Below are 16,505 nucleotides of genomic sequence, written 5' to 3'. Positions count from 1 at the left end.
CTTTCATGAGCGCTCATATCACACAGTGCAAAGGCTTCTACCTTTTCGCCTCCGCCTTAATTCGACTGCCACGGCCGGCATCGAACCCGCGACCTTCGGATTGGCGGCCGAGCAGCGCAGCTACTGCACGAATATGTGGACCTTGCGTTAAATGACGGCCTAATGGACTTAGAATGTGTGAAGGTGCTCTCCGAGTACAGCATAATGCCAGCAGAAGCAAATCGCGTTTCATCTATAATGGCAATTAACTGCAATCCATGTTACGAAAGCTTTCCTTAGCGTTGCTTATAAGCTGCATGTTTGCTATGGATTATATACACACAAATAATGTTCGCCCGAGTATGGGTGTGTGTGCGTGTAAGCGCGATTGTGTGTACACCCGTGCATGTGTGCGTGCGCGTGTATGTGCGAGTCCGTGCTTGTGTTAAGCGTGCCTGTGCACATGTGTACGCCCATGCATGCGTGCGTTTACGGTCGCGTGTGTGTGTGGCCGTATGTGTGTATACGTGTATGTGTGTGCGCCTGTGAATAAGTATGCGTGTGTATCAGCCCGTGCGCCCTCGAATTTCGTGTGTGTGTGTGTGTGTGTGCGGGGGGGGGAGGCACTGCTTCTTATTGTTTAAGGTCCCACACCTGTTCAGACTGGGAGTCTATATGGGAGGTGGCTTAAGGAATGGCGGTGGTCGACGCACTGTACACGGACTATTCAGTACATGGAAAACAGCTGCACATTTTCGTACCTGATCGTTGCTTACGAACTTGCTGTGGTAGCTGATTAGGTCCGCTGAGGTGCTTCTACGCCCGAAAACGTGGGTTATGACCAATTCCCACGGAAAGCTGTCACTGCAGTTATGCACAACCATGGTTTATATTAACAACGTTTAACAAGAACGTGCCCTGCCTTTGCTACAGGTGCTTAGCTAGCTCATGGGGTAACCATATGGAATTATATGCTGATCATGTGGTCAGCAAAAAGTTTGTTATAAGAACCTCGGCACGTTTAGTGGTGCGTGACAAGCCTTCTAAACATCCGCGACTGTGGATTAATTTGTTCCAGCTTCGACTACGCATTCACTGTTTGCGGCACCATACGCGGAAGTGCCAGACACAGACAATGCAAAAAGAAATTCCTCTGGAAAAAGGTGTAGCGATGCTCTCCCGCTAATGCCACCGAGAACGAAATAATTATTGTTTCTGGCCATTCCATGGTGCACTTTGTTTTCCGCAAGTTTTGCTTCGCTATTTTTCGCCCACTGCAATCGCATTCCGTCAAAATACTGAAAGACCCCGAGGCTGGTAAATAACCTGCGTCGCTGTGCGACTGGCTGGAAGGAGAGTTGCCATTTACAAGGAGTCAATCCGCGTCGAACAGCCGTCCGCCGTATGCGCCATAGCGTTTGCCTTTCGGCGCCGTCCTGGCGGGTTTCCCGCTCCTCCCCCCCCCGCTCACCCAGGCCAGCGTTGCTCCCACAACGGTGGCGTAGATAAGCGAATAGTTGCATCACCGAACACCTGCGTCGACAGCTGCGGCGCCGCCGCCAGTGCCTCCTCTTTCTCTCTCTCAACGTCGCTCTCTCTGTCTCATCGTCTTTCAAATGCGTTGCGTTGGTCTGGGGTCTTGGTCGCTGTGTGTGTTCTAGCGAACAGGCGCATATTCAATGGTGGTCACGCATGACACCGTGTTCGAAGTGACGCTCGGATTAAGGAATATTCATGGAGTGGCGGACACGAATAACGTGGGCTTGTTAACGGTGAGTGTACTGTTTTCGTAGGTAGTAATCATACAGCGCTAGCTGGGCGCCTGCAGCAGCTCTGCCGAAGTACACAGTAAACCGATTCTGACCCTTAAGGGTGCAAAAAGGGTGCCGACACCCTAAGCACACCCTTTGAGCACCCTATTCGCGTCTCAGCACCCTACAAGCGGAACCTAAAGGGTGAACACATCAAAAGGGTGGAAACTAGGGTGCAAAAAGTGTGCAACAACTAATGGGTGCTGATGAGCACCCATTAGGGTGCACAGTCGCCGACAAAGCTTTGTGAGTAACGTGGTCATAGAGCATAACCAACAGCTTTTAGATGTCTAGTGGTTAGACACCATGGTCTCATTATTAGCCCCACCGCAGTAACTGATATCTGAATAGCGATAGTGCCCGGCTGAACGTAAGTTCTGCACTGGTTCTTGCATTCTTGCTGCCTCTTTCTCGTCGCCTCACGGCCGGCGCTGACCAAGCCATGCGCTACAAGCTCACTAGCCAATGGCGGAGTACGCAGCTTGTAGAGCTACAACAGGATTGTGACTTACACATAGCCTCGTTTGCGCCTAACACTGAAAACAAAGCTTTGTCTATGACAGTATATATAAATCATACATTTGTTGATGCAAAGAAATACAAACCAACAAGACCGTGGTAGATAAAACAGTTTTTGTGTTGTACAAATATTTGTTAACCTTACAATGTATCAGTTGACACGTGTTACCAATTTTTATGGCGGGCTATGAACTTTGACGTTCTAATATTATAACATTAAAGAAACGTTTTCTTGATTTTGTTCATAGAAATATTCTTCAAAGCAAGTTAAAATGAGCCTTGACTAAAACATTTTCCTAAAGAAAATTCACTAAAGACAGCTAAAATATTGTTTGCCAACTAATACGCTTATTTTGATGTGACAAATTTTGCTTGCTGCCTGTACTTTGTACTAATATACAACCGCTTTGACACTGTTTTTAACAGCCAGCTTAACCACTCAACCAATGTACAGATGTTAACAAGGTATCGGTATAAGAAATACACAAGCAAGCAAACGTTTCAAATTTCGCGCGCTCTTTCACATTTCAAATTTCGCGCAATTACGCGTAATGTGATTTTGTCATTTTCAAAGGTAAAAAATATTCTATGCAAAACGCACTAGCGTATCTTCTATCTTCACTATTTGTCACTTAAAATTTAAGCAGAAATAATTTATTTACTTATCATATAAAAAGTTATGTGCGCAAATGCGGATCGGTGGCGTCAGCAGGACAGAAATGGCGGTATCTTCCTGGAGGCCGCGACGGCCGTGTGCCGAGTGTTTAAAGTCGATTTTTTATGTTGTTCAAAGTGTGCTTGCGCTGTCTTTCGTGTTCTGTCGGTGCTGCTTGTTACGAAAATGCACTATACTCAAGAGAGGACCGGCTGCTTTGTACCGTCGAGCGCTCGCCAAACTGAAAAGGTAGGTGAATGTTTTTTCTGTCGACGCTTTGTTTTTTTCTTCTCCGGCCAGGCCGCGGCGTGCCCGATCCAGGCTGTTATGCTCCTCCCGCGGTTAACACCGAAAGCGCTATAGTATAATAACGTTGTGAACTAAGGTTTTTCTAGCTGGTAGACGATAAGTGAGTTTTTATTAACGTAGCGAGCCTGCTGGCGTGTCTGATTTCATTAGGCTCAAGTCTAAGCTCAGGGACGTTACGCGCGGATGAATTTTTTCTGTGGGGAAGGAGGTTAAAGCAATGTGCGCTGTGATGCTGTGAGTCGGCGGGTGATGCTCTTCACGCTATGAATCACTATATTTTTGCAATGCCGTCGGACGCCGTTCGGGGATGGCGCATGGAAGCCGTAAGCGTCGTCTGTATGTCGCGTGCGTTAGAGTATTCCGGTGATTCGCGTTGAATTAGATCTTTCCGTATTTAGTTTAGAAGAATGGAGAAGAATAACGTGGTGTCCGCGTTGGTATTTACGCGGCCTTGTTCGTTTTCTGTGCCAAAGAAGTATATGAAGAAAGTTTTATATGTTACTTGTCCTCTTTTCAACAGCTACATGATCATTAAATGTGTGTGACTACTATAAGGTAGATGCGTTTTCCTGTGTGACCAAATGTGTTTGCATCCACCGGGCACGTATAATATTAAATTACCATGATATTCAGCTTAATTAAGTGTGCGTAAACTTGACACAGCGTGCTGTAGGTGCGGTTCTCAAAGCGTGCAATTACGCCTGGGTCAATACATTTTCTCTATGAGTGGCCGAATAGCCGTACCTTAGCTGTGCAAGCGCTAGGTTGAGCAGTAGTTCACTCGTTTGAATGCAATCTTGGTGGTACTGCTTGTTCCCCCCTGCTCACATATCATTGCATTCTTCTGGTTTGTAAAAGAATTGTGGGCGCTGCAGCCCGCTTTAGAGTTAAAACTTCGCCGAATACCTATACGTCTACAAACATTCTAAAACTAAGTTATACCAAAGCTTCCAATGACACTTTCGAATACAAGTGTAATGCTTTATCTGATATCATAAATTCTTTATGACCTCGCTGCAGATTTACAAGTGACCTGTGATATGTGCAGTGTATGAATGCCTAATTTATTGCTCAAAACACAATAAGGTTATACATCACAGTATGCGTGCATATGTTGCTGCTGACATGCAAACTTAGACATTGTATTTATCTAAGAATGAACAAATCTAAACTGCCGTTTTTTGAAGATATACGCATCAGACCAATTGAATAATATCAAAAATAATGTTCACCAAGTGATTGTTGTTTACTGCCTTGCACCAACGTCACTAAAACCACCTTGTTGGTACTTAGACCACATGGTAGGATGCAAGATTCATGACGTCATATTGAATGTTATTGTCACATGATATGCAAGGTAAATTGTTATTAGCATGCAGAGGCCAATAACGTTATTGTCTCATCGTTATCATAATGAAGCAGGTTAGGCAATATGTGATTCTGCTGCCATTACGTCATGTTGGGAAACCATTACGTTATGTAGCTATCTGCAGTGTCTGAGATCCTGGTTGCCAGTCAATATTGCAGAAGCTTGCCTGCTTCATTGTGATGGCATGGGGTTCAAGATTGATGTTTTGTCTTAGCGTTTCCACTTTTCCTCCCCTGTGGTCATTAGACAGCTTGTGCTGTTTGATTAGAAGTGAGGAGTAGTGCCTTTTTAGCCAACCAGAACAATTGAGATCAATGATCACTATGAAGCAGCACACAATATTCATTTAGTGAACTCAATTTCAGGCAAATTATAAACGTCCGAATGTTAGCCGTTTGAAGGAAGCTTTATTCGTTGAACTCATGAGAATAAATGGTAGAGAAGGAAAGGCAGGGAGGTTAGCCAGACCAGCAAAGACGGTCTATCACCCTACACGGGGGAACAGGAAGATTGAAGTCCTGTCGGAGTGGTCTGGTGGCTAAGGTACTCGGTTTCTAACCCGAAGGTCGCAGGATGATATTCCGGCCTTGCTGGCTGCTTTTTCGATAAAGGTGAAAATGCTGTAGGCCTGTGTTCTCAGATTTGTGTGCACGTAAAGAACCCCAGGTGGTCGAAATTTCTGGAGCCCTCCACTACCTTGGTAAAAAATTCATGTGTCAGTATTGCTTTAATTTTATGCTTTATCTGCAGTGGATGCATATGCACATACGGACATGTATATGTAGTGGTATTGCAATTTTACGGAATAAAATATTCATATGGTGCATATTGCATGGCATTTACTTAAGAAACACATCACATGGGTATCATAACTACAGAAATGCAAATGTGCCTCTATGGATGCACTCGTGCATATATTTGGTCAGCCTCAAGAAAAGAATTTATTGATTGCAGGCAGCAGCATTACTCACGCATGTTTATCTCTTAATTACGTGCAGTCGATACAGCTAAAAGGGGTTGTCTTCATCTAAAAGTTCTAACTTCATCTTCGTGCATGAGTGAGCTATAAAGGTGAATGAAAATTCACATGTATGACATCGACATGAAAAGCTCTGCAGCAGCATGTTTTTCGTTGTATTTATACTGCAGCATGCCCTTTTTGTATTTCTCAGTTGCGTGCCACTAAATATATGTTGGCCATGCGTTTCTAGTCATTCACTGCAATTCGGCAAGCAGCGCATGCAGTCTAGACAAACCTCACTAAAATAATTTTTTTGCACTGGTGCAGAAATTCTTTGGCACGGTCTGTCATTTCATTTGAGTGAGGCTGCTCAAGGAAATTTCCTGACAAGGTCAAGGAGCCCAAGCACCAGCGAACTCTGAACCATTCTTTCAAGCATCAGCTCTGTTCAACCTGCTTATGCGCTGTGCCTCACCAAGCTACTGGACGCTGCCTACTTATATGAAGTGCTCTTCATATTCTCCTCAGTTTGGCAGCAGTGTGTGTGGTCTTCACAGTGCTTGCCAAAATCATTATTGCACAGGTGAGACACTTATTTCCTGCTTTAATTGTGTTAGTATTACTGCATGCACTCCTGCCAAGCAAGAGTACTAATGTTTCCTGTGAATTGTTTGTCATGGTGAACAGAGGATTTCAAGCACAAAATTCATACTGAACTTTGGTCCTTCAAGAAGTGTGGAATGAAGGTGGTGACAGTGTCAACGCGCTCTCTTTAGAAATAAAGGCTTTGCATGAAAAGCCTGTCGCACCTTGAAACAGGCACAAAAAACTTCCAGGTGAAAATAAGCAACTTCAGATGAAAATTGAAGAATTTACACTGTATTCAAGGTTGAACTATCCGACATCAAAGGCGTCTCAGATGAGGGTTTTCTTTTGACGCTGTCCGAAATTTTTGGGCGATGATGGAAAAACCATTACTCGTGATGATATTGACACTGCAGACAGAGTGGGAACAAACAAGCCTAGTTTGAAAAAAATAGTAGTGCATTATGAACGATGTTACAAATGAAATGTTCTGGATAAGACAAAAAACTTACGTCTGTCTACAGTGGCCTTTCCTTTTAGATCAAGTAGTCCTATTTATGTCAACGAACACTTGACAAGACAAGGTAAGCAGTTAGTGAGAGCACGAATGCAAAAAAAAAACAAGTTGGATGGAGGTACATTTGGATGCAAAGCACAAAATTTATAGCAAAAAAAAAATGGAAACATTAGCAATTTTAAAGACTGCCTTCTTAAAAGATCTGGCAAAACGCTGTGTTGATGCCTTCAGAGCCACACTTTTCTTGAGCTTGCAATGTCAGTAAACTATGACTGACATGGCAGAATTTTGATACCTAGATAGTGAAAAATTGATACCTAGATAGTGAAAAAGGCCACCAGCTATCTTCAATGCCTTTACCTTAAATACTCTTAGCATTATAAGACTAGTAGCCTGTGTCTCTATTTCGATGACATGCCGGTAAAATTTGATGCCATTCTTTTGACATAGTCCTTGCATTTTTTGTGCGATATAGCCCACCAAAAATACCAGGGTACAATTATCATGGCATTGTGTAGTTCATGAAATGGGGAAATGGAATAGCGCTGTACATCTAAGTTAATTTTTGGCCGATGTCAATAGACTTCCGTGTGTTAAGCCCTGTGTTGAGTGTCTAGTGGTCAACTTGGGGGTTTTGTTCTGCAGCAATTAGCGCGCCTCCATTAGGTCATAAGTAGGAATTTTGAGTTTCTGGAAACTAGGTAACTTGATTTTTCGGTCACAGATGCACAGACGATTTTTCGCTCACAACCAACGGGGCAGACGCCGGCGGCGGGCTTTCTGCGACATGAGCTCTTCAACGCTATCATGTTAAAAAGCTGACATAGGCAGTATTGACCAAATGAATGCAAAGAATAAAGTCAAGTGTCCTAGCAGGAATCCAAACCTAGTAGTCTGCTTGGTAATTAAGTATTCTACCACGGAGCCATGCCCGGCCTCGGTTATACTTTTCAAATAGTCTCAAATGTTTGTGTAACATCAACTGCCGTTGCAGTACTGGCTATCAAATTTTATAACTATTACATGTGCACTCCTATGATGCAGCCGTGAGGTCGAGTCAAAGTCAATTGTAGTCAGGCACCATCCTGTGAAGTATTTGTGTAGCAGTGTTGAGGGCTACCATTGTCGCGAGTGCCAGCGCAAACACCAGTGCTTCATACCAGCCTACCACTTCTAGTGTGTTTCTGTTTCTGTTGGCATCGTTACGAAACAGCAAATAACTGCTAATGTTGTCAAAGGTGTGACATCTCCCCATAACAAATGAAACATATGCCGCTGTTTAACGAATGTGTGTGCGAGAATTTGTACTTATATTGAGCTCCACTTCATAAGATCGCTCAATAAAAAAATTAAAATACATGTTATGCGTGTTTCGCATAACATGGATTCCCAAAGTATGTGGGGTCTGCCAAATTTTTAGCATCAATTTTGTAACCTAAATGCTACCATAAACAATTATTTATTGAACATGAACAGCTGGACTGCAACATAATAAGTTTAAGGTATTAGGAAAACTGAATATGTTCATGACTACAGCATACCTAACAGGCAAATACTAGTACTACATACATGACACACTATTGTAGAGCTAGACTAGAATATTGCTTATTGGCACTTTACAATTCTTTAAAAACCCTAATTAACTTCAGTGCCTTATTCGATTTGTTCAAATCGGATGTGCGCAATCACTTGATGAATAGCTTTTTTACTCAAACCTAACTCATGTTTCACGTGTGCATCATGCTGAATCATTGCTCAGATGTTTCTTGTGTATAAATTTCCTTTCTACTATGCTGTTTGTTTTTTATGTGAAATCTGTTGTATGTGCTACCCTCTGAAGGCCCACAGGTACTGTCAAGTTGTTTACACAGTTTTTTGCCTGGGGGACCTCCAACAAGCATGTTTTTCGTTGAAAACAAAGCGAATTTGGATGCTGACTTCTACTCACATCGAACTAAGAACACTCCAGCATGACAACGCATATTGTATCTTGGACAGTCTGTCTTGTGAAACTCTTAGTGATTACTTCTGTCTTTATTTTAGGCTTCCGGGTGCGGATGTGCTGTAGAGAAGGAGCGCCCTGACCACACTTTCGTAAAAGGAACCAAAGTCGCCTGGGCAGCTGAAGATGGATTGTGCAAGTGTTTGAATGATCACAATATATTAATCCAACACCACTTGCATTACTTTGCCAATATTTGTGATTTTGTAACACACAAGTTTAGAAACACACACACATATATAAAAGGAGAGCTGTAAATAGGCCTTGAGCAAGTTTGTAGTCAAGGCTTTTAGCATGATGACCAAAGCATGTTATATAAGCCCACATGTTTTACCACACACCTACTCTCCTATCTATTTTCTTTTTCAATTTTGTGGGCACTGGCAACACCCTCAATAAGCGCCTTCGGACTGCTGGTGCCTCTAACTTATATTTGGTTGTTCTAAATAATTTATTTGTTACCTACTATGCAAGGAGGGAAGTCAGAATGTTAAAAGTTAAAAAAGAAGTCTCGTCACAAAAAAGATGTTTACTCGTAAGAAAAAAGATTTGAAAAAACAGAAGAGTGATCCTCACTCACAAAGATCTCACCATTACAATCGATGCAGAAGGTCATAGCTCATGTTTACTATTGTCAATCTTTTTCGGTTGTATGCTATGTACAATAAAATAGTGACTATTGGCATCATGTTAATTTATTTGTCATAAATTTTTGTTGGGGCCTAATATCTTGCATTCTCACATGCATAAAAGCTCACGTCTTTTACACATAATTTAAAAGAGCGCAATGTAGTAAGGTTCTGTATTTAGTGCATATTATCTTTGTGTCTTTCAAAGTGAGTATATGGCATTTGAAATAATCACCAGTATTCGAAACTTGTGAATTTTTAATTTGCAGGCTAGCATGTCTGTATGATGACCAAGCATCCATAAATTGTGCATGCATGTGTGCAGCAAGGGGCCTTGAATAGATTACATTCATTCTGGACCAAAAATGGGTAGCACAGGCCATATACGCACTCTGGGATCAATTTCATGATTATTAAAACACACATATTTATTCAATATAGCTTGCTTTAAGGTATATATATACATATTGTCTACTTCCACCTTTAACATTGCACCATGCATCCGGCACTCTGCCGAGCACTTCTCGAGGGCACTTTGGTAACTAGTACACAAACGTACAGACAGCTGTAAGTGGGCCTCCACTTTGTTGACTGCTGGAGAACAACGACTTCGCCAAATCACACTTCCTTTGTGGTGAAGCTAACTTTGCTCTTGCAACAGTACCAGCTTATCTAAAATTCGACACTGATCTTTAGAAGTGCAGCTTGTTCTATCCAGAGCAGCCAAAAACGAAAACATGAGGAACAGCACCTGGACAGGGTACGCACAATTGCAGCACTTCTCGATAACAGTGCCAGATTCTCTATTTGCCTACACATAGAGAAAGCAAAACACTGGAGCCAACTTACCAGTAGCTTCACTGCAGAGACACTGTGTTTTAAAAGACGATTATGTAAAAGCCCCACCTAGAGCTGTCACTGTGTTTCAGTGCTAGTTTCATAAGCGCCTGCGGAAGGCACTCTGTGGAGGGCCGGCCGCGTGCATGGTGCACGTGTTCAGGGTGGAATGGACGACTTAGTACATGTGTTCAAGTACTAACAAACTGTATGTGGGCTGTCACTCAGCATGGTCTACAGAGTATACAGCAATCTGCATTTTTAGCCATCTCCAGCGTCAATCCAAGATTTGGCCCACAAGTACGTCGATGTGGAGCACCCTTCCAGCACCCATTTGAAAGGGTGTTATGACATCACAGCACCTTTTTTTAAAGGGTGCACTCATTACACCCTTCAAAATTTTTGCTCTGCACCCTTTCCTTAAGGGTGCTGAGCTCTGCACCCTTTCTCAGCACCCTTTTTCGAACACCCAATAGGGAGCAAAGGGTGTTCGTCTGGCGACAAGCTCATTTACACCCTTAAGGGTCAGAATTGGTTTAGTGTGTAGCCTGCCAGCCATTTACAACAGCATGCGTTCGCTGGCCTGTTGCAGATGCCCGATTAAACGTGTGACTTAACGAGTTCACACTGCTATGCGCGATGTTGTGTAAGTGCCTGCATCACTCATACAGTGAGTGATGTGATCACTTAACAAGGGCGGGATTAGTTGCTCACTGCTATGCGCGATGTTGTGTAAGTGCCTGCATCACTCATACAGTGAGTGATGTGATCACTTAACAAGGGCGGGATTAGTTGCTCACTGCTATGCGCGATGTTGTGTAAGTGCCTGCATCACTCATACAGTGAGTGATGTGATCACTTAACAAGGGTGGGATTAGTTGCTGATCGCACATTGTCTCTACACTGCACAAAGTGATTGATATTGTTTTAAGATGTGCTTTGGGCTACATCGTAATAACATTTCTATTAATACTCAAATGTGCAACGTGCTTCTGTAGGTGTAAGCGTAAAAAAAGAAAGAAAAAGCAAAAATTATGTGCAGAGGCGCACTGTACGAAATGGCTTTTTTTTTTTTTGCTTAAAGACGGTATAGTTGGAGGTGCTGATATGCCGCGATGCTCCCAGCACGTGCGCCTTGGTCTTTTAAGCTATTTAGGACAAGTGCCACCAGCAACAGGGAAAGATCTAGCAGACTTCCAAAGGCGCGTTGTTGTGGCCATCGCCGTGCGTTGTTTTCCCTCGTTTCTGTTTGCTGTTTTCGTGCTTCGCTTTCATCTGCGATAATGTTCGGCGTTATAACAGAATCGAGAGAGTATACGTGACTGTCGGAGCTATGTGCGGTTGCGCTAGCATAAGCCATGGCTGCTGCAACGTAGTCGGCGTCCGCGCGCGTTGGTGTCGTTCGAGCGCTCTTACTTGCGTGATTGTGTTTAACTGAGTATTTAGGCACGGGTTACGTTTGTAAATCCCGTAGTCAATAATCGCTAATAGCGTGCCCCTGATTGCCATCAGGGGATGGGCTTGGTTGTCGAAATATGCCAGACGCTTTTTCTGAAAGCAAGCTTTGAAATTTTTTTTTAAAAGAAGTACTTTCATATGTGCAAAGCAGTGCCTATTGCAGGCCCGCAACTCTTTAAAAACTGGACGAGCTATCACATCTTTTATCAAATTACAATGAATTAAGATGATTGAATTATAGATGACGAATTTCTGTGCTAGATTAGGTGCACAAAACACATGTTCGCAGCCCTACGTCTAGAAAGCAGGCAAATAGGAAGCACAGCGTCAAATTTGGATTAGATTCCATTGACGGAGCGTCTTGTGAGGGTAGAAAGAACGAGAAAATTGTTCATTTTTGATGCCCTTATAGAGGCAGTCAGAATTGCACTGATTGGTGACTTGTAACAATTCCTCAGATTGTTAGAGGCGTGATTAAAGTCAGTAAATCTTTTACTTTTTTTTTTACAGACCTCTTCGCTAGTGCCACGCCCAAGATCATTTGTTCTCATGTAAAAGAGAAAGCAGAGATGTCTTCACTGTTTGTACATGAAGAGGTAAGTTTCTTGTGCATTTTGATTAATGTTACAGGTTCTGAACGTTGTACTTTAGGAATTGTTTTTCACACTGGCTCACTACCCTAGAAGGAATTTGATTCTTAGGTGAGTTCAGGCTTTCGTAAGTGCCATTTTTGAGCTGTAGTCTTACACTTCACCTCATTTCGGGAATTTGCTGTATGCTGGAAAACTCTTATCTTTATCATACGAAATTATCGGAATGTATGGGTTGTATGCTTCGAGTTCAGTGTAATGTCAATTACACGCCATTTCGAAGGATACACACTACACATTCTTTATATATGGTGCTGCCAGAACAGCACGAACATCCTTTTATGAGAAGTCATATTTGCTCTTATTACAGGATGAGAGGGTGCCGCTGACGTCCTGCGTAGTCTACCCCCCGGCCCCAGCCTAGAGCAAGCCTCTTCCTGAACCTCGACATGGATAACCGAAAAATCTTCCGTGTCAGTAATGACGAAGAAGGAGTGACAGCACTGATGAGTTGATTTTTTTTTTATTTTCAACATTGTCTACGGCCGCAAGGCCTTTAACAACCACCGTGATTGAGTGGCTTTTTCTCGGCGTGAGTTTGGAGTTTATCAAAGAAGTTGTTCAGGCAGTACGACGCTGAAAATTTTAGTGTCACAATGCCTGAACAACTTTTTCTAGTGTGGTCATGGTTGATGAACAAACATTGTTATTTGTGTAAGTTATTTTGCTTAAATATAGCTGGACCATTCCATGCCAAACGTCCCAGCCACTTTGGCGACCATCTGAATTGTATTTGAAAAAAAAGTGCTGACTTACTGCATTGAAAACAGTGAACTGCTAGAATATTTCAGCGAGAAAAAAAGTTTTGTTCATGTGTCTGGCTTATAACTTCCTGGCATAATGCCATCTGTGTGCTGTTTGTGGAAAATATCGTTTTAAAACTACCGCTTATTTTTTCTAAAGCAAATTCGGTCTACCTGTTAAGTAAATGTGCTTCTGTAAGGTATTTGAAGCTCAATAATAATAGTGCAATTTTTTTGCCACATTCGCTTCCAAGAATAAAGCCAAATTGTGTTATGTTTGTATTTTTATTGCAATATTGGACTTTGTTTGAATATCTGAGCAGTGAATACTTACTCCACAGAAGGTATATTTGTAGGAAAAAATATCTTTAGACCTCTCAAGCTGCTGAAATATACGAGAAAATATCACGAATTTCACAAAATTGTGATTCTTGTCCGTATTGAGATGCAATTTGCTCCATGTTGTGATACAATGAAAACTCATCATTATACCTAAATTGTAAGAAAATGAAATTCTTTCTGTAATAAAAATCTTATCGCAAAAAGGACAGGAAAGAGCGCTGTCAAATGAATTTTATTGAAGGTGCTACGAGCTTTTTTATACTGAGCACAAGACCAGGGCTCATCTGCAACAACACATGTGTGACCATGACAAAATAATTTTAACCGAGAAAAGAATACTCTTTTTCGGAAAAGATAAGTGAAGGTGTACTGATGCATTGATCCTTGGCCTTCCTGATAAAGAGTTCTAAAATCTCTCATTTTCCTGCTTGCTTTTTTTTCAAAAACCGTGTTTTATGAAACCTAGGACTACACTTACATTCTTTACGGTGTCCGGCCATGAGACTACTATAGCCCTTCTTAACATTTAAAGCATGCTGTCTTGCTTGATCATTGAAGCATTGCCCAGTTTGTCCTATGTTTACTTTTCCACATGTTAGCGGTATCTTATACACATTAGATTGGCATTCAGTAAACCTATTCTAGTGACGAATGGTGCAAGATTGACTATTCCTGTTGCTGTAAGTACATGCACTTTTGAAAGCTTGCAAGGGGTGGAAAACAACAATGTCATATCTGCTGGCTCTTTTCCTAAATTTGTGAGACACCTTATGTACGTAGTACCGTGTGACATGCAAAGGTGATTGGTCATTCTGTTTTTCTTTTGGTTCTGTTTCCTTTAACTTTACTTTCTGCAGGAGGGTTTCGCAAACAAGTGTGATGATGCTGTTGGGGTATTGGCTGGTGCTATCAGCCCAGGAGTGCTAAGAATGTTCTGCCTTTTGATAGTGGGCATTCAAAGTTAGTAGAAAGAGGAATTGATACCACATGTACTCAGGCCACCCTTCAGAAGTCATGTTAGCACAAGGGTGAGGTCAGGTTTAAAAACCAGATTAAAGGACTAAAATATGCTGGGTATCCCAACAGAATCATCACACCCGTTTGCAAAACCCTCCTGCAGAAAGTAAAGTTAGACAGGACCAACAAAAAACAATGACCAAAACCTTTGCATGTTATACCACATCATGTGTCTCACAATTAAAAAAATAGTCAGCAGATATGATATTAGCGTGTTGTTTTCCACCCCTTGCAAGCTTTCAAAAGTGTGTGTACTAAACAGCAACAGGAATAGTCAATCTTGCCCCATTCGTCACGAGAATAGGTTTACTTAATGCCAATTTAACATTTGTAGAAGTATTTTTTATCAGGTAAACCGATGATCAGTGCATCACTACACGTTCACTTATCCTTTCCGAGAGGGAGTATTCTTTTCACAGTTAAAGATTATTTTGTAGTGCTCACACGTGTCGTCGCGCATGAACACGGTTCTTGTACTCCGTATAAAAACGCTCGTAGCACATTCATTAAATTCAGTTGACAGTCGGGGCTCTTTCCTGTCCTTTCTGTCTCTTCCTAAAGTTGTCGCGCTGTGACTAGCACACAACCACGATGAACCAACTCTCCCAAATTAAGCTCTTGTTACGTAACACGTAGACCGAGTTTCGTATGAAAAGAAGGAGCGGTGCTCTTAAAATAAAATTTTTCACATACAACACCTAACACGGCATTCCAGGAAGTTCAGAAGGCAGCCACGTGACCAAATATTTTTCCTCTCCTAAATATTCCAGAAGTTCACTATTTTCAATGCAGCACGAGTTTTTCGAATAAATTTGAGATGGTTGCCAAAATGGCTGGGACATTTGGCATAAAGTGGCCCAGCTGTGTCATAACCCATAATTATGCATTACCTATTTTGTTTTTTGTGTGTTTGACTCAGTTTTGTGTTCGTTTTTAGCTTATTGTGTTTCTGATCATTGTATTGGTTTCTTAAGTATTCGCTAAAGTTATACGTGCGAAAACCCGTATATGTTTGCATGTATATCATTTCTCATAACCAATTGTTATACATCTAGGAATACAAAGCTTAATCCACTGTGATTGTATACATTTGAAAACACTATCCATATATATTTTTGTCTGCATCACTTCTTGGGAACGATTGTGTACATGAAGGCGTATATAGTGAAATCATGGTGATTGTATATATTTGAAAGAATCATAAGTATATATTTGCCTGTATTTCATTCCTATTAACCGATTGTGTACATGAAGGAGTATTAAACTGGAAACCACTGGGATTGTAGATACTTGAAAGAAATATAGGGATATATTAGCGTATATTTCATTTGTAGTCTCTATGTACTTGAAGCAGTATACTAAACTGAAACCAGTGTAATTGTATGTAGCAAAGAATTGTCAATGAACTGAAACTGAATAAATATAATAAACATTTGACGTGTTGCATGTGTAGTGTACGTAAACGTGAACGTATATCTGGTGAAAAAGTTGTGTGGCAGAAGAAAAGTTTGTTTTATTTGCCTATTAAATAAACGCAATATGCAAGGGCAGCGAGGCTTCATTTTCTGTAACGCGCGTTATGCATATACTGTGAAGTATATGCATAATGCACAAGTTCATACACGATAGTACGCGTTTGTATTTTTGCCCAGAGGCAATGAATGATGAATGGAGCTCGACAGGTGGTGCATCATTGATAATGAGGACCACTTTCTTCAAGTAGTGTGTAATCAGTGCATGCTGATATCTATTAGTGCAGTCTAAAAGAATACTGGCACCCCTGCCATGGGCACTCAACACCCTTGTGCACCCTTCTCGCACCCTCCTCAGAGGGTGCTAAAAAAGTGATGGACATCGAAGGCACCCTTCCTTAAGGGTGTTTTTTAACACCCTACAGTTTTTTTACATGTACACCCTATTCTAAGGGTGCATAAAAAAGCACCCTTTTTGGAAGGTGCTGAATAAAACACTCTTAGGGTGTCGTCCACGGGACAAGCTCATTTACACCCTTCTGGGTGTAAAAATTTTTACGGTGCAGGCTCGAAAAAAAAAAAAACCTTTTTTCTTTTTTTATGTTGGCCTAATGCCTCTACTTCGATAAATTCTATCTTAATGGAAAAAA

The 16,505-nt window shown here is 41.7% G+C and overlaps 1 long non-coding RNA gene across 1 annotated transcript; it reads left to right on the top strand.

Moving 5' to 3' along the window:
• The first annotated feature begins 3,029 nt into the window (after positions 1-3,029).
• LOC142796459 (uncharacterized) lies at positions 3,030-15,933 on the top strand. Its single transcript, XR_012893853.1, has 4 exons — positions 3,030-3,213; positions 5,931-6,186; positions 8,749-12,227; positions 12,592-15,933. It is a non-coding gene; the product is annotated as an uncharacterized LOC142796459 (long non-coding RNA).
• Positions 15,934-16,505: the final 572 nt, after the last annotated feature.

This window comes from Rhipicephalus microplus, chromosome 2 (genome assembly GCF_043290135.1).
Source record: "Rhipicephalus microplus isolate Deutch F79 chromosome 2, USDA_Rmic, whole genome shotgun sequence".
Lineage (NCBI taxonomy): Eukaryota > Metazoa > Arthropoda > Arachnida > Ixodida > Ixodidae > Rhipicephalus > Rhipicephalus microplus.
Note: the sequence above shows the minus strand (reverse complement) of the source record. Positions and strands in the feature narration are given on the sequence as shown.